Below are 19,291 nucleotides of genomic sequence, written 5' to 3' on the forward strand. Positions count from 1 at the left end.
TTCTCTCTGTGTTTGTGTGGGTTCCCTCCGGCTTCCTCCCACATCCAGAGACATGCTGGTTCGGTGGACTGGAAACTTTAAATGATCTGTAGGTGTGAATGCGTTTGTTTGTGTGTCTGTGACCCTGTGACACACCGGCGTCCTGTCCAGGGTCAACCCGGGATAAGCTCCACCCCCGCGACCCTTAAATTGGAGTAAGCAGATGAGCGAATATGTTAAATTGACAGGAGGCGTGGCCACGGTCGGTGACGAAGATGATGATGAGGATGAGGATCTGTCCGCGCGGGCGGGGCGGCAGAGCGCGTGCGCCCTCCCATTGACGTCATTGCAAGGTCACGTGGCCGAGCGCGGACCAATGGGCGCGGCCGAGCTGCTGTTTCACACCGAATCAAAGAAAGCCGAGCAGCCAGTCAGCCATTGGACCTGCGGATCTTCGTGTCGTCGTTCTCCCGACTGGATTCTGCTTTTCGGCTCCGGGTCGAGCGGACCGGGCCATGGCCCCGCGGTGCTGAGCGGCGTGGGAAGCGGACACGCGCGGCGGGGACGCTGGTGGTTTTTTAATCTTCGTGTCCGAGCGGAAAAATGGTGGATTATCCGAGTGAGATGAGGATCTTTCGACGTCTGGACGTCCTGCTGGAAGGCGCGCTTTAATGGCGCCGCTCCGGTCCGCGTCGTGCTCGTAGCTTAACGGATCGCGCTCACACACAGAACACTTGTCGGAGCCGTGATGGATTTTAACGACGGCGGCGGCGGGAACGAGCGCCACAACAACGAGTTCTATCAGTGCGACGAGAACAAGCCTCTGCTGGCGGACGCGTGCGAGGGCCACAACAACGCCAAGCCGTGCGCGCGCAGGCCCGTGCAGCTGTGCGGCGGCAGCGGGATGCGATACAAGCTGCTGCACGAGGGCGACATCCAGGTGTGCGTGCTCAAACACCCGCGCACCTTCCTCAGCAAGATCCTCACCTCCAAGTTCCTGCGGCGGTGGGAGCCGCACCACCTGACGCCCACCGACTGCAGCCTGAGCTCCTCCACCGTGAGTGCACCCCTCACCTCCGTGCGCGTGCACGCTGTCTGCCCGTGTGTGTGTGAGCGTGTGCGTGTTCATCACCCGCGCGCGTTGTTGACACAGTATACAGTCAGTGCGCGTGCAGTTTATTCCTCTGCTTTTCCTCCTGCTCCCCCCCATCATTGGCTCTTCCACCTGCTCCCCCCCATCATTGGCTCTTCCTCCTGCTCCCCCCCATCATTGGCTCTTCCACCTGCTCCCCCCCATCAGAGGCTCTTCCACCTGCTCCCCCCCATCAGAGGCTCTTCCACCTGCTCCCCCCCATCATTGGCTCTTCCACCTGCTCCCCCCCATCATTGGCTCTTCCTCCTGCTCCCCCCCATCAGAGGCTCTTCCACCTGCTCCCCCCCATCATTGGCTCTTCCTCCTGCTCCCCCCCATCAGAGGCTCTTCCACCTGCTCCCCCCCATCATTGGCTCTTCCTCCCCCCCCATCATTGGCTCTTCCACCTGCTCCCCCCCCATCATTGGCTCTTCCACCTGCTCCCCCCCCATCATTGGCTCTTCCTCCTGCTCCCCCCCATCATTGGCTCTTCCACCTGCTCCCCCCCCATCAGAGGCTCTTCCTCCTGCCCCCCCCCCATCATTGGCTCTTCCTCCTGCTCCCCCCCCATCATTGGCTCTTCCTCCTGCTCCCCCCCCCATCATTGGCTCTTCCTCCTGTTCCCCAGCAGCAACTTTACAAAAATCAGCTTCTGTACAGCGTCAGGCCCGAGTGTACACGTGACGTTCACAAAGATTGGTCGAGGCTAACATGTTTGACACTTGTGTGTGTACACACACATACACTGTCATCTCAGAATAACGTCAAACACAATAAAGTCCCAGAATAGAAAGAACAAATATTGACCTCCTTTTAAATATGACTTCTAAATCATTTTCAGCTGCTTATGTTTAGCAGAGTGGAAAAATCACTGAGTTTATTTAAATGGCTGATAAGTAAGTGTAGAGAGTGTGACAGACACACACACACACACACACGTGTACATGTGTAGATTGGGGCTGACCTCTAGAACACATCATCCTCAAAACATAAGTGAGTACATGAATAACCTGAGAGGGAAGCCACCAAGACAGCAGTGGCTCCTCTGAAGCAGGTACCAGCCTGTGTAGCTGTGATTGGAGAGATTTTTGTTTGTATTTTATTTTTTAAATACAGAAATGAAATCTAGATTGGAGTTTGCTACAAGGCACATAGGAGGCAGTTTTGAACCTGGTATTGTGTAGCAGATGTTACAGTCGCAGCGGTTTCCATGAGTGTCATGTGATATTTGAATGCTTTGCTGTTGGTTACAATGAAATGATGTTGGTTGTTTTGTTCTATATGTTGCTCATGTTATGCTGACTGTGCTGCCAATTTTTTATTTTTGTTTTGATTTTTAAAAATGCATTAGCTCAAACATTTTATGTTTTTCTGCACTCTAAACTGTAACATTTAGAGCTGCATGATATTGGAAAAAATTGACATTGAGATTCTTTTGTCCATACTGATATATGAATGTCTTGCAGGATCATCTTTTCTCCAAAAACATTGCAGTACATATGCCAGGCCCGCATGTGGCACTGTAAGGCTTCCACAAAAAAACTGAGAAGACTAAAGCATGCACATCCGGTGTAAGGAGCTAATAAGTGTAGCAGCAGAGGGCTAGAATGTCTCAAAGTGGCAAATTGAATACATCAAGCCTTTTAATTTGATTTGTTTCAGCTGGATTCATCATCACAGCCCGTGGAAAACCATTATCCACAAAAGACGCCCTTTGGAACTAGTTTAATTCCTTATTGTGGAAATTGGAAGAAGTCCCTAGATGTTGTAATATAGTGCACTGGGTGTGTTTGTCAGCCTGAGCTGAAGGAAGCCACCAGCAAGAAGAAAAACAACCCATTTTTAAAAGCAGAAAGTCCTTTCTACAATTATTTTATTAGCATCACAGTATTCACCACAGCCACTCGTTGTCTTTTCAGTTTTTTTTGCTCGTAATAAAATAAATCCCAATAATGATCCACTAAATAAAAGTGTGTTTAAATGACATTGTTAACAACAACAACAACAACGTCATTTATTATTACTGGGTGAGGCTCCAGAGGCGGGGCTATGTCATTGTTTCAGGAACCTCCATCCACTCTGGGACCCACAAATGCATCATTTTCAGCCACTGAAGACAAGACCAGTAGCGAGGTGCACGTCACACAGTCACATTACCAGAATCCTTTATTCAAGTCAATATAACATCTTCCACATCTTTTGTTGGTTAATCATGAAAAAAAAGCAGATTTTTACCCTCATCACTTGGCAATATAAATACGTGTGCTTAATTTTACTGTGCCACATCGTGAGTCCGACGCTTTTTTTTTTTAATTGAGTGACCAATAACTTTTTCCGATGGTTTTGATGTGCGCTCAGCAGCATTTTCATCATGCAGGCTGCAGGTCTGTCTGTGGCTGACGGAGTCACAGACAGACCTGCACGGGCAGCAACAGATTATAACCTAACTCATGAAATGACAAGTCGCGTCTGTTTAAAAAAAAAAATGCTTTTGAAGAAAAACACACGAGTCACACTTTTTTGTCTTATGGGCTCTAATTTCTTTGTGCCATATTAAAGTGTACTTTTTATTATTGCAGTACTTTTTATTATGGCAGCATGGTGGATGAGTGGTTAGCACTGTTGCCTCACAGCAAGAAAGTCATGGGTTCGATTTCCACCTGTGGAGTTTGCATGTTCTCCCTGTGTTTGTGTGGGTTCTCTCCCACATTTAAAGACATGCAGGTTTGGTGGATTGGAAGCTTAATAATTGTCCAGGTCTCCCTTGCGAAAGAGGTTTCGATCTCAATGGGACCAACCTGGTTAAATTGAAATTATTGGCATTTATTCTCTTATTATTAGGGTTTTTGACCAATACAGTCATTATATTTATTGCAGCTGGTCTGCTCTGTGTCAGTCTGATCCCATCAGATCTCAGAAGCTAAGCAGTGCGGGGCCTGGTTAGTACTTGGATGGGAGCCCTCTTTGGAACACCAGCGGCTATGTGTGTCTTTCCAGGTTAACCTGGAGTTGCTTCAGGAAGGACATCTGGCGGAAAACTTGTGCCAAATGCCAACGCGGATCTGGCTGTATCCGCTGTGGTGACCACGAACAAAGTCGGCAGTATATGTATTATACGAGGTCTGTCCAAAAAGTATCAGACCTTTTTATTTTTTGCAAAAACCATATGCCAAGCTTGAACCTTCGTGCGCACGCGTGCGTTTTTTCACGCCTGTCGGTTGCGTCATTCGCCTGTGAGCAGTGGTCCACCCCTCTCGTTGGATTTTTATTGTGAATAAATGTCTGAACGATTTGGAGCTTTGCTGCATCAAATTTTTCCAGAAACTGAGAGACCTCCAGGTGGACACCATTCGGAAAATTCAGATGGCTTTCAGGGACGATTTTATGGGGATCACACAGATTAAGGAGTGCTCCAGCTGGTTTAAAGACCGCCCACAGCGGCTGAGAGCGCGGCGCACTCCGAGCGCCGATCGACAGGCTGAAACCCCACTGAAACAACCAGATCATTTCCAAAGTGAAGGCTTCGTTGATCCGGGACATCGTCTGACTAGCACAGGAATTGTGGAAGATGTGGACATCAGCACTTTTTCAGCACATTACACTGTTAAAGGAGTTTTTTTTTTTTTTTTTTTTTTATGGAAAGAGAACCGGAGGAATGCACCACGGAGCCGCTCATGGCGCAGCACGAAACCACCTCTGTGTTGGTCTCACAGGACGGCTTTCAGATGGCTTTCAGACGGCTTTCGGTGGCTTTTCAGTCGTGTGACTATCCGAGAAATTGTGCATGAGCTGGACATGCCCCAACATGTCCTGTGAGGCTTCATCACGACGTTGCTTTGCGCCATGCGGCTCTGCCGCGACGTGTGGAATTCCTCCGCTCCTCTTTCCATGACAAAAACTCCTGTAACAGTGGAATGTGCCGTTCATTTCTAAACTGGATGCTGTGTTGATCCGGGACGTTGTCTGACTAGCACAGGAATTGCGGAAGACGTGGACATCAGCACTTTTTCGGCTACCGTATACGAAATTCAATGCGAGCAGTGTGTGTTTGGTAGCTGGAATTTTTCACCCGTTTGACCCACGCATGCGCAGATGCATTGCACACTTTGCTTATTACTTTTCTACCCTTTTGTTGCTCCTATTTCCAACTTTTGTGAAATGTGTTGCTGCCAACAATTTGAAAATATTTTTTAGGAAATAGTAAAATGCCTCAGTTTTAACATTTGATATGTTGTTGGGAGTAAAATATGGATTCATGAGATTTGCAGATCATTGCATTCTGTATTTATTTATATTTTATGCATTCACCCAATGTAATGAAATGGGTGTTGTACATACACAGTACAGTTTATAAATTTACATTTATTATAAATTATAATTTTATTTATTATTTATTATAAATTTAAATTTACATTTTATAAATCATTGGTTGTCTGGATCAGATTTTTCAGTTAAATATATAGCGGACAAACACACTGATATTTGAGAAATGAAGTTTCTAGTATTTACAGAAAGTGTGCAATAAGTATTTAAACAAAATTGGGCAGGTGCATAAATTTGGGCACCGTTGTCATTTTATTGATTTGAATACATTTAGCACTAATTATTGGAACACAAAATTGGTTTAGTAAGCTCATTGACCCTTGACCTCCTTACACAATCATGAGAAAGGGTATTTAATGGGGTGGGGTTGGGTGTGTGTGATGGTCTAGTGGTTAAGGTGTTGGGCTTGAGTCCAGAAGATCATGGGTTCAAATCCCCGCCTGACTGGAAAATCACTAAGGGCCCTTGGGCAAGGCCTTTAATCCCCTATTGCTCCCGGTGTGTAGTGAGTCCCTTGTATGGCAGCACCCTCACATCGGGGTGAATGTGAGGCATAATTGTAAAGCGCTTTGAGCGTTTGATGCAGATGAGAAAGCGTTATATAAATGCAGTCCATTTACCATTTAATGTGGCCATTTGCAAATGTTTCCCCTCTTTGCATCTCTTCTGAGTGGCAACATGGGAGCCTCTAAACAACTTTCAAAGGAGCTGAAAACAAAGATTGTTCGACATAATGGTTAGGGGTGCCGCAAAAAATTGATTCATGTCCGAATTGTGATTCTTATTTATTAAGATTCTGAATCGATCCAAAATGTTCAAGAATCATTTTTTAAAAAGCAATTTTTTAAATATTTTCTTGCTTACTCTCTGCGTGTACTGTTTGTCAGGCAACGGCCTCCATACCACAGCGTCCCCGCTAGGGGAGGGTCCGACGTGCTTCAAACATTCGTGAGCTGCAGCTTAGCATGGCAGGCGAAGAGCTAATTCAGCCAGCACCGTCTTTGTTTGGGTGCATTTTGGATTTTAATATTTGCTGCGTAAGAAGGAGCTTGACATGACTTATGCAGTGTGCAAAATCTGCAAAATGAAAGTCAGGTACTTCTGAAACACTTCAATTCTTCAAGACCACATGCTGCAGCATCACCCAGAGCTAAAAGAAGCAGAGCAACGGTCTCTGCCGACTACTGACCAGCGCACACTCCATCACTTAACTAAACGTCCAGCCAACTCTGAATGAGCAAAGCAGATAAGTAAATTTGCATCTTTAGAATCACTTGATTAACCTTGTAAAGCTGCATTTTCTTAGACATAAACATTTTTTAAGTACTATAACTATTTATCGGAGCTCTTTCAATCGAAAATCGTTTCTGAATCAAATCGTCACCCCAAGAATCAGAATCGAATTGAATCGTGAGTTGTTGTAATATTCACATCCCTAATAATGGTTTAGGGGAAGGATACAAAAGCTATCTCAGAGATTTCAGCTGTCAGTTTCCACTGTGAGGAACAAAGTCAGGAAATGAAAGACTGCAGGCATAGTACTAGTTAAGGCCCGAAGTGGCAGGCCAAGAAAAATCTCAGATAAGCTGAAGCGAAGGATGGTGAGAACAGTCATAGTCAACACACTGATGAAGACCTAGTCGAAACGCGTCTGTGCTCCTGATCCTGTCGTCTTGCCGTAAATCATTAAAACTTTTATTAAGAAGGACACTTGAGTGTTGCTGGCTATATTTTTATATTGACTTAGGTTTTGAGCCGTGCACCTCCACTCCTGGTCCCAGTGCGTGCTCGTTTATTTTCTCTGCTTTAACAGTCATAGTCAACTCACAGACCTGCTCCAAAGACCTACAACATGAACTTGCTGCAGAGAGTGTCTCTGTGCATCGTTCAACTACACAGCGCACTTTGCACAAAGAGATGCTGTAATGCAGAGGAAGCCTTTTCTGCATAGATACCACAAACAGTCGCTTGAGGTATGCTAAAGCACGTTTGGACAAGCCAGCTTCATTTTGGAATAAGGTGCTGTGGACTGATGAAACTAAAACTGAGTTATTTGGACATATGGGGCAGTATGCATGGCTGAAAAGGAACATGCATCTCAGTCTGTATACCCTTTGTGTTGCATGGCCCTGCAGGTTTTGATCGTCTTTCCGTAAGATAGACTTATTAATATCTACATACATGCAGGGGGGCCATTTTCTTGTTGCCGATGTCTCATTTTAGCAACCATCTGGTCATTGTAACCGATTGGGAATTGTCAACTGGCAACCGTCACATTCAAATGTCAGTAGTTCATACTACGGGGGGTATTTTGTTGTGTGAGTGCATAAGCTAGGGCCACAAGTTCTTTCTTCTGCTTCCCACCTGTTTTGTATTGTGTGTTTTTGGGTTGCTGTGAACTTAGACCCAGCCCAGCATGCACTGTGCATACTGAGATGCTGTATTTGGTTATATGGGGACAATATCCATACCCTTATCTTCTTCAGCCATGCTTTTGTAATATGTGCAGAATAGGGCCGCAACAACGAATCAATAAAATAGATCAAATTCGATTACGACAGGCATTGGCAACACATTGCGTCATCGATGTGTTGCGGCGAGCGATTATGGCACCAGAAGCGACCAGTGCACAGAGCAGATCAGATGCTGTTTCGTAGAAGCACTACACACTTAGAATATGGCAGAAGCAGGTAGACAGAAGAAAGTCAAGACTTCAAAAGTGTGGGAGCACTTTACGTTAACGCAAAGATGTTTGTTAACTGCAACATTTGCAAGTCGGACCTCACATGGCACGGGAGTATGACGGTAATGATGCTTCTCAAACGAAAGCATGCCGGAGTCATCAACGAGGAAGGGGAGAGCTCAGTGTCTGGGCAAGTTAACAAATCTTTATTTTTGTTTAAGCAGTCGTAACGTCTCTATGACAAGTCAGGCAGTGATATGAAGCTAGTCAGGCTCAGGCTGTCTGCGCGTCTCACAGAGCAGTGAGGTGAGGGGCAGAGTGAGAGAAAAAGAAAACAGTAACAGCACTGACAGTTTTTTATTAGTGTTGTCAAAGTCCTACCATCGACATTAACGCCTGGCCGATTGTCCGGGACAAGTGTAAAATGTGATCGGCCAAGTAATAGCTCTAAATCGTTGTCCGACCGGACAAGTGGCATTTTTTTTTTTTGGGTTTAAAACATTCAAATTCTTCTCGCACAACTGCCCCCCCCCCCCAAGGCAGACAGTGAGCCAAGCAGCGCTGCAGCGGCAAAAAATTCCATCAAATTCATCACATAAAACGAGGTCCAGAGAGAGAGAGTACGAGGTCTATTAGAAAAGTATCCAACCTTATTATTTTTTTTCAAAAACCATATGGATTTGAATCACATGTGATTACATCAGACATGCTTGAACCCTCGTGGGCATGCGAGAGTTTTTTCACGCCTGTCGGTTACGTCATTCACCTGTGGGCAGTCTTTGAGTGAGGAGTCGCCCACCCTCTCGTCAATTTTTTTCATTGTTTAGGAATGGCTCACAGACTGCTGCTTTGTTTGATCAAAATTTTTTCAAAAACTGTAAGGCACAACTGAGTGGACACCATTCGATAAATATAGCTGGTTTTCGATAAAAATTTTAACGGCTGATGAGAGATTTTGGTCTGGTAGTGTCGCCATAAGGACGGCCCACGGCGCCTGACGGCGATTTGCGCTTCGAGGCGGCAGCGTCTTGCCGTTTCAAGTTGAAAACTTCCACATTTCAGGCTCTGTTGACCCAGGAAGTCGTCAGAGAACAGAGAACTTTCAGAAGAAGTCGGCATGAGGAGTTTATTCGGACATTCCATTGTTAACGGACATTTTGTAATGAAAGAACGTGCGGGCAGAGTCACATGTCAGGCTGGACCTGACCGCGGGGGGTCGCGACAGGAAAAACACCTCCGTTGGAAACCTTAACGGACAAGTTGGAACATGCCCAAGCTGTTAAACAATTTCTCAGTTACTCACTTGTTGAAAGCCATCAAAAGCCGCCTGAATTTTACAAATGGTTTTCAACACGGAGGTGTTTTTCCTGTCACGGCGCACATTACAAAATGTCCTTAAACAGTGGAATGTCCGCATAAGGTCCTCATGCTGACCTCTTCTGAATCTTCTCTGTTCTCTCACAACGTCGTGGGTGAATTAAGCCTTAAATTAGGATGTTTTCAGGTCGAAACAGGCCGACGACGGCGCCTGGAAGCGCTGCACGACGTCCCGCTCCGTGGGAAGTCCTTACACCGACAGAAACACCCCATAATCTCTCATCAGCCGTTAAACTTTTCACCGAAAACCAGCTTAATTTCTCAAATAGTGTCCACTCGGATATTCCTCAAAGGTCCAGAAAAAAATTTTGATAAAGCAACACGCGCCATCTCGAGCGGCGTGTGAAACAAAGGAATTCAGCTGAGAAGGCGGGACCACATCTCACTCAAGGCCTGCCCACAGGGAAATGACGTCACCGACACGCATGAAAAAACTCACGCATGCGCACGAGGGTTCAAGCATGATTGGTGTAATCGCATGTCATTCAAATCCATATAGTTTTTTTTTTTTTATAAAACTGCCGGTTAGTTTTATAAGATACCTCGTATATGTGGGATGAGTCACGTGTGTCATTGTGAAATGACCACATAGTTTAGAAGTTATGCAGAGAATGTTGCACATATAATGAGTCTGGCTCCAGTTTTTGATTTAGCTTTTTATGTTTAACTGGTTATGCTAATTGCTCATTTACAGCAATAAAAATACCTCTTTTTTCACCATATATTTTATAACATTTATATGTTTCAATGTTGTTTTATGGCAACTCAGCCCTTTGATAAAGCAATGCCATTTGAAATAATTATTTTTGTTCTTTATTATAAACTGTTTTATTCTTTATTATTTTATATTTCAGCAGCCAAGGGACATTTGACAATTTGTTGATTTTCAAGTATTTTAAGTTTTCAAATAATGTTCTGTTGTTAAGTAAAGTGTTGGAAGGAGAGAAAAATTGTTTCCCTGGCACATTTTTAAAAAATTCCCCGCTAATCAGATTAATCGATTAATCGTGTCGAAACCCCATCAGATTAATCGATGATCCAAATAATCGTTTGTTGCAGCCCTAGTGCAGAATGTGGTTTTGCATTGTCTTCTTGGAACATGCATAGATGTTCCAGCGAAAAATGTCTACTTGAAGGCGGTATATGTTGCTCCAAAATCTCAGTGCACTTTTCTGCATTAATGCTGCCATCACAGAAGTGTAAATTACCTTTCCAAGGGCACTGACACAACCACGTACTATGACAGACCCTGGGTTTTTGGCTTATTGCTGATAACTGTCTGGATATTCTTCTTTGTCTGTGGTCTCTTGCACATGGTATCCATTTCTTCTAAGAAGGATCTAGAAAACTGATTTGTTTTGCCACAACAATTCACATTTTCATGATGTGATGGTCCAACCAAGATGGCAACGCTACTTCTGGGGAAGGTTAGCATGAGGTTACTTTTTACACAGTAAAGATGTAACTGGCATTTGTGAATGTAACTCCATATTGTTATGCTTGACAAAGATTTCCTAAAGTAATGCTTTGCTTATGTGGTTATATCAGCTATTGATGAATGGCTGTTTTTGGTGCAGTGCTGTCTGAGAGGTCAGTGTGTTTCTTTTGGGGCTTATGCGCTTGCCCTCTAAATACTGAAATTCCTCCAGATTTTTTTCAATCTTTTAATAAAGTTACAGCCTGAACGGGGAGAATCCTTTGCAGTGTTCCTTGAGGAACATGGAGGAACACGAATAGATGTACGTTAGGGCTAGGCGATATGGCCTAAAAAGAAAATCTCCAAAAAATTGATTTCTGATTTTTCTGATTCCTACTTTTTAAAGAAAGCAATAAGTGCAAATAACAGATAACTCAAAACAAGTTTTACTTTTATTTGATCAAAAACTATCAGAAGTAACCCCTAGTTCCTTCCTGGAATTAAAGTGCCAGCTCTTCTTTTGTTTTTTTTTGTTTCTAAAAAATACACTTTGTAGTGAAAGGAGACAGACTTGTTTACATTCACATTAAAGCTGCACCATTTTCAAAAACATTACAAGGAATTTTCTTAGTACTGAATCTGAAGAAAAATACATAACAATGACATTTTTCATTCTCTAGCTTCAAACAATGCCACAACGTACTGGGATACATGGCATGAACATGCATTACAAAATTCAAAAGTTCTCTTTCTAGCAGATATAAATTGCACTTTGAATAGAATAAATTTTCCAACAACTAAATAAAGAGCCTCCCCTGAGAGGAAAAAATCTTCTATCATGAATAAAATACTCCTATAAACAAACTGTAGCATAGCACATTGTATGCAAATAAATAATAAACCAACACTGAGATTGATAAAGTGCAAACAAAACTTTTATTAAACTTTGTTTTAAAAGATAAACAGTGTCACTTATATCCCTGCATATATGAAGAAAACAAACATTTTGGTTGAGGTGCAGGACATGAGATTTGCCCTTGTCTTTTACATTTATACATTTTTGGCAAGGAAAACCAGCCTGTCCACTGCCTGCGGCTGGAGGCATGCCACACCGAAAACCCTATCACATGGGGCACTTGTGTCGGTGGGGAAAGACAGTAGTTCATTGGCAGCTCTTCTTTTGACTTTGTTCACCTTGTCTGGGTCAGTGTAGGTTGTCCGGAACCTTGGCTCCATCAGACAGGCCATGTCCAACAGTTCATCCTTTACAGGGTACTTTTAGTATGTTCCCTTTTGTTGCTTTAGTAGCTGTGTGTCGTCTAACTCAAGCTGCAAAGGACTGGTTAACGGGTTTCATGTAGGATACACTTATGCACTGACGGCACATCAGTAAAGTCTTGCGGTGGTTTGACTGCCTTATTTACTGACTCCAAAACCTCAGTGTCTTGCCAAGAGGGCACATGATGGCGGCTTTTCTTCGCTCAGTCATTTGTTGGCGTGAGCCCCACCTGGTTGGGGACTCTGTTAGCTGATGAAGGGGTAGGCCAAGCTCTGACTGTGCCTCACCCAACTTGCTTCTTTTTTTCCAGTTATAGGAAAAAGCAGTGACAACTTTCTTGCAAACTCCAGTGGTGCGATCTATGCAGGGATCCTTAACGCCAATCTCTGTATGATGAGAGGAATGAAACGCAAAGAAGGACATCATTATTAGGACATTAATCACATTCAGTCATATACTCGTCTACATGTCTAAAATGTTTTTCTTTTCTTCTGTAATTTAGAATTTTAAATCAAATCAAATCAATTTGATTTATATAGCGCCAAATCACAACGGTCGCCCCAAGGCGCTTTATATTGTAAGGCAAGAGCCATACAATAATTACAGAAAAACCCCCAACGGTCAAAACGACCCTGTGTGAGCAAGCACTTGGTGACAGTGGGAAGGAAAAACTCCCTTTTAACAGGAAGGAACCTCCAGCAGAACCAGGCTCAGGGAGGGGCAGTCTTCTGCTGGGACTGGTTGGGGCTGAGGGAGAGAATCAGGAAAAAGACATGCTGTGGAAGAGAGCAGAGATCAATCACTAATGATTAAATGCAGAGTGGTGCATACAGAGCAAAAAGAGAAAGAAACACTCAGTGCATCATGGGAACCCCCCAGCAGTCTACGTCTATAGCAGCATAACTAAGGGATGGTTCAGGGTCACCTGATCCAGCCCTAACTATAAGCTTTAGCAAAAAGGAAAGTTTTAAGCCTAATCTTAAAAGTAGAGAGGGTGTCTGTCTCCCTGATCCGAATTGGGAGCTGGTTCCACAGGAGAGGAGCCTGAAAGCTGAAGGCTCTGCCTCCCATTCTACTCTTACAAACCCTAGGAACTACAAGTAAGCCTGCAGTCTGAGAGTGAAGCGCTCTATTGGGGTGATATGGTACTAAAGGTACTTTTCTACTACAAAGCTCCAGCACTACTCGGCTCTACTCTACTCGGCTCTACTCTACTCGGTTTGGTTCCACGCGCGTCCTTTTCTACTGCAAATAGTACCTCTTCAACGTGGGTGGGGTCAGCAGAGCAAACTGCAGTGACGTCGTTTTATACGCGACACAAACATAAACAACGGTGGACTCCGTGTGTTTACTGCTGTGTGAGTTTTTAAGAGAAAGTTACTGGCGGCGAGAAAAACACGCTTGAGAAGTACAGAAGACTTTGGGAATTCATACAATATGAAGATGAAGACGAGAAGATACAAGCTGCTAGAGACGAAGAGGCAAAGCATGACAGTAAGCTAATCGTTAGCTTCCTAAGTAGCTCGTAAATAAAAAGTGCAGGCTGTCACTATTAACTATTAAAATTGTGGCTGTCAAAATAAAGTGTTAATTTAGATTAATTACAGCACCTATCACGCCTTCAGTCACACTTTGCTCCATTTTGTTTTGACGTCAGTGACTTGGTCTGTGAATAAAGACGCGTTTCTGAGCAATAAACATGTTAATGTCAGTACTTTTTAAAATTTTTTTTACCAAAGTATCTTGCTTTGAGAACTTATTGTTAAATCTCAAATGTGGGAGTTTGTGTGTTTACTGACATTCACACACAAAATGTTGATTCGGTTTTAATGACCGTTAATTAACGTCGTCACTGAACTCGAACAGGCTTAAAACACATTAAAAACGTTTGTTTTTCATCCAGATTTTAATGTTCAATGGACAAATTTAACATATGAAATCTAATAAGATAATTATTAAAGGAGTCATATTGTGCAGAAAGAATCAGCCTCCAAACTTCCACAATTCTGTTTTTATAGACATTCTTTATAATACAGCCTTTTATTGTCATTGTACACATAAATACAATGAAATTTGTCTGCATTTAACCCATCAAAATTACACTTAGACAGTTCTCCCAATTTAAGATCAATTTACAGCTTGTTTAATACCTCCTTGATATGTGACAAAAATCACCCTGATCCTTTTTTACCTGATTATTAAATGCCGCAAACACACACAGATGAGTTTTTTTAAATATACCTGCAATTAAATGATTAATTTAGATTAACTAATCACAAACCCTGTAATCACTTAACATTATTTTTTTAATAACCTGACAGCACTAATTAAAATATGTATGCTGTATGTGTGTGTTTCAGATGGTTTTCTCAGAGTCACCGCTGCAGAGGTTCATGCCATGGAATGGGATACCTGTCATCATCATGTTATACTCCAGTTATGTTTCACTGTGAATTTTTAATAAATTTTTGTATTTTTTGCTAAAATGTCTCCACTTTTGTGTAACAGTTTGATTTGTAAAAGTTACCAAGGTTTACTGATTTAAAGGCTAACAGTTTGAAAAGCTGTTTAAACATAATCCAGTAGTAAAATAAGTTTTACATTTAATGGGGTCATAAATGTAAATGTAACAGACAGTAAAACTGGTTGTTCAAAATTCCTTGATATAATGATGCTGTCAATGAAGTGACTAAACCTTTTTGCTTATGTTAAATACCATTTGGTAAAATCTCAGTTTAGACATGATTATTCCAGCATCTGTGTTAGATTCAGCCAGGTGTAGTGTGCAGTGTCTTCTGGAGTGGCAAAAACCCAAATTAAAAATTCTTAGAAATGAACCATCAGTGCACCAAAACATCAATGAAAAAATGTTTTTTTTTTACTGTTGACTCAGCATGAAATGACAAATTATGATACAGTCACGAGTCAAATTGTTTACTGCAACAAAAAAGATCAAATACACACAAAAAAATCAACACAAACTAGGACTGCAAGCAGTCATATACGGGCCCTTGTTCTGCGCGACCGCCTACCCAGGGCAGTGTGTTCTCTTGTGACCAGATGTGGGCATGTGCGTACAGGGGCAACCACTCATCCCACAGTTAAAACTTCAAGCAAATCACACAATGCATCAAGGAGTTATGACATGTTGATGGTTCATCCACTAGGGGGCGCTCAGTGTACAAACAGAGGGGCTGGGTGTGTTCAGGGAACAACCGTCATTATACATGTGAAGTTTCAAGTCAATCAGGCAAAGCATGAAGGAGTTATCATGACTTGATGTTCCATGGCAAAGGGTCAAAATGGCGGCACCGTAGCGGCCACACCCTTCAACATAGAGGAAAGCTTTTGATAACTTTTGGTTAGTATCTGTGGATGCTGTTAAAGAAATTTGAAGTGTATTGGACAAAATCCCTAGGAGTTCGTTCAAATACATCGTGTGGAAATCACGCCAAAATGACAAGAAAATTCAAAATGGCCGACTTCCTGTTTGGAGTAGACCCATGGTGCAAGAGACTTTTTTGTACGGCTATGCAAGTCACACGTGTACCAATTGTCATCTCCCTACTCCAAAAATCCCCTATGTGGAGGGGTTTTTGAAAGTTTCAAGGGGGCGCTATTGAGGCATTTTGCCCCGCCCATGGGCGACGCCCCTATGAATTGTAAGAGGTTGTCATGCTCGACCTGTGTATCAATTTTCATGATGATATGACAAAATTAAAGCTGTCAAAATGAAGAACGTAATTTCATGGCGAATGGGCAATATTCGGCACGCCGCCACACGGACGCCGTTACTCGTAACTTCACGGAGTTCATCGCCTACGTTCACCAATTTGTTCTGCATGTTTTCGATGTGGAATGAAGTTGATTGGGTTAAGTATGGGACATCAGGACCTCTTAAAGTAAAAATAGGACATTTCCCGCCACCACCGGGGGGCGCTATGGCGCAGGTGGGAACTTAAGATATGTAGACGTTCAGGGCGGAGCCATCATCATGTCCAGCAAGGTTGAAGGACCTATGATGAAGTATGTGGGTGTGACAGCCGTTCGAAGTGAAATGGCGTGCTCCGAAAAGCTTGCCAAAGTTTGACGACCCCTAGCAGCCACGCCTTTTGACTTAATTAGAATATTTTGATAACTTTTGATCACCATTGTGTTGTGATGATTTTGACCAAATTTGAAGACGATCGGATGAAATCCCTAGGACGGGTTCGTTCAAATGTAAGTAGTGGAAATGGCCAAAAATGAAATTTGCTCAAAATCGAAAACTTAAAATCAAAATGGCCGACTTCCTGTCGATATTTCACCATGACAGTAAGAGACTTTTTCGTGCGTCCTGGCATGATAAATATGTGTACCGAATTTGGTGAGGCTACGACGAAAAAAGCCCAATGCGGAGGGGTTTTTGAAAATTTCTAGGGGGCGCTATTTCACTATTTTTCTGCGACCATGTGCGTCGCCCCCAAAATATCGAATTTCGGATCCGGCCGGACGACTTTGGAAAGTTCGGTGAGTTTTTGAGCATGGGAAGAGGCTGAAATTTTGATTTCAAGAGTGAGAATAATAATAATAATAATAATAATAACTAGGACTGCAAGCAGTCATATACGGGCCCTCGTTCCGCGCGACCGCCTACCCAGGGCAGTGTGTTCTCTTGTGACCAGGTGTGTGCATGTGCGTACAGGGGCAACCACTCATCCCACAGTTCAAATTTCAAGCAAATGAGACAATGCATGAAGGAGTTATGACATGCTGATGGTTCATCCACTAGGGGGCGCTCAGTGTAGAAACAGAGGGGCCAGGTGTGTTGAGGGGCCAACCGTCATCATACATGTGAAGTTTCAAGTCAGTCAGGTAAAGCATGAAGGAGTTATCATGACTTGATGTTCTATGGCGAAGGGTCAAAATGGCGGCACCACAGCGGCCACACCCTTCAACATAGAGAAAAGCTTTCGATAACTTTTGGTTAGTATCATCTGTGGATACTGTTAAATAAATTTGAAGTGCATTGGACAAAATCCCTAGGAGGAGTTCGTTCAAATACAACATGTGGAAATCACGCAAAAATGAGAAGAAAATTCAAAATGGCCGACTTCCTGTTTGGAGTAGACCCATGGTGCAAGAGACTTTTTTGTACGTCTATGCAAGTCACACATGTGTACCAATTTTCATCTCCCGGCTCCCAAAAACCCCCGATGTGGAGGGGTTTTTGAAAGTTTCAAGGGGGCGCTATTGAGGCATTTTGCCCCGCCCATGGGCGACGCCCCTATGAATTGTAAGAGGTTGTCGTGCTCGACCTGTGTATCAATTTTCATGATGATGTGACAAAATTAAAGCCGTCAAAAGGAAGAACGTAATTTCATTGCGAATGGGCAATATTTGGTACGCCGCCACACGGACGCCGTTACTCGTAACTTCACGGCGTTTGTCGCCTATGTTCACCAATTTGTTCTGCATGTTTTAAAAGTGGAATGAAGTTGATTGGGTTAAGTATGTGACATCAGGACCTCTTAAAGTAAAAATAGGACATTTACCGCCGCCACCGGGGGGCGCTATGGCGCAGGTGGGAACTTAAGATATGTAGACGTTCAGGGCGGAGCCCTCATCATGTCCAGCAAGTTTGAAGGATCTACGATGAAGTATGTGGGCGTGACAGCCGTTCGAAGTGAAATGGCGTGCTCTGAAAAGCTCGCCAAAGTTTGACGACCCCTAGCAGCCACGCCTTTTGACTTAATTAGAATCTTTTGATAACTTTTGATCACCATTGTGTTGTGATGATTTTGACCAAATTTGAAGTCGATCGGATGAAATCCCTAGGAGGGGTTCGTTCAAATGTAAGTAGTGGAAATGGCCAAAAATGGAAAAAATTTGCTCAAAATCGAAACTGGCATGGTAAATATGTGCACCGAATTTCGTGAGGCTACGACGAAAAAAGCCCAATGCGGAGGGGTTTTTGAAAATCTCTAGGGGGCGCTATTTCGCGATTTTTGTGCGACCATGTGCGACGCCCCCAAAATATCGAATTTTGGATCCGGCCGGACGACTCTGGAAAGTTTGGTAAGTTTTTGAACACGGGAAGAGGTCCAAATTTTCATTTCAAAAGTGAGAATAATAATAATAATAATAAACAGCGCAATTACAATAGGGTCCTCGTAGGACGTTGCCTACTCGGGCCCTAATAATAATAATAAATAATAATAATAAACAGGGCAATTACAATAGGGTCCTCGTAGGATGTTGCCTACTTGGGCCCTAATAATAATAATAAACAGCGCAATTACAATAGGGTCCTCGTAGGACGTTGCCTACTCGGGCCCTAATAATAATAATAATAAACAGCGCAATTACAATAGGGTTCTCGTAGGACGTTGCCTACTCGGGCCCTAATAATAATAATAATAACCAGCGCAATTACAATAGGGTCCTCGTAGGACGTTGCCTACTCGGGCCCTAATAATAATAATAATAACCAGCGCAATTACAATAGGGTCCTTGTAGGACTTTTCCTACTTGGGCCCTAATAATAATAATAAACAGCGCAATTACAATAGGGTCCTCGTAGGACGTTGCCTACTCGGGCCCTAATAATAAATAATAATAATAATAATAAACAGCGCAATTACAATAGGGTCCTCGTAGGACGTTGCCTACTCGGGCCCTAATAATAAATAATAATAATAAAAAACAGCGCAATTACAATAGGGTCCTCGTAGGACGTTGCCTACTCTGGCCCTAATAATAAATAATAACCAGCGCAATTACAATAGGGTCCTCGTAGGACGTTGCCTACTCGGGCCCTAATAATAATAATAATAATAATAATAAACAGCGCAATTACAATAGGGTCCTCGTAGGACGTTGCCTACTCGGGCCCTAATAATAAATAATAATAATAATAAAAAACAGCGCAATTACAATAGGGTCCTCGTAGGACGTTGCCTACTCGGGCCCTAATAATAAATAATAATAACCAGCGCAATTACAATAGGGTCCTCGTAGGACGTTGCCTACTCGGGCCCTAATAAATAATAATAATAATAATAAACAGTGCAATTACAATGGGGTCCTCGTAGGACTTTTCCTACTCGGGCCCTAATAATA

At 43.1% G+C, this 19,291-nt stretch overlaps 1 protein-coding gene across 1 annotated transcript in view; it reads left to right on the forward strand.

Annotated features, from left to right (window-relative positions):
- Window positions 1–908: 908 nt before the first annotated feature.
- The window catches only part of LOC117505959 (cytoskeleton-associated protein 5-A-like), a 123,681-nt gene continuing 105,298 nt past the window's right edge, over window positions 909–19,291 (forward strand). Inside the window, exon 1 of the mRNA XM_034165499.1 lies at window positions 909–1,036. The gene's annotated coding sequence lies outside the window, so the exon portion shown is untranslated. The remainder of the gene's footprint in view (window positions 1,037–19,291) is intronic.

This window comes from Thalassophryne amazonica, unplaced genomic scaffold (genome assembly GCF_902500255.1).
Source record: "Thalassophryne amazonica unplaced genomic scaffold, fThaAma1.1, whole genome shotgun sequence".
NCBI classification, from domain to species: Eukaryota; Metazoa; Chordata; class Actinopteri; order Batrachoidiformes; family Batrachoididae; genus Thalassophryne; species Thalassophryne amazonica.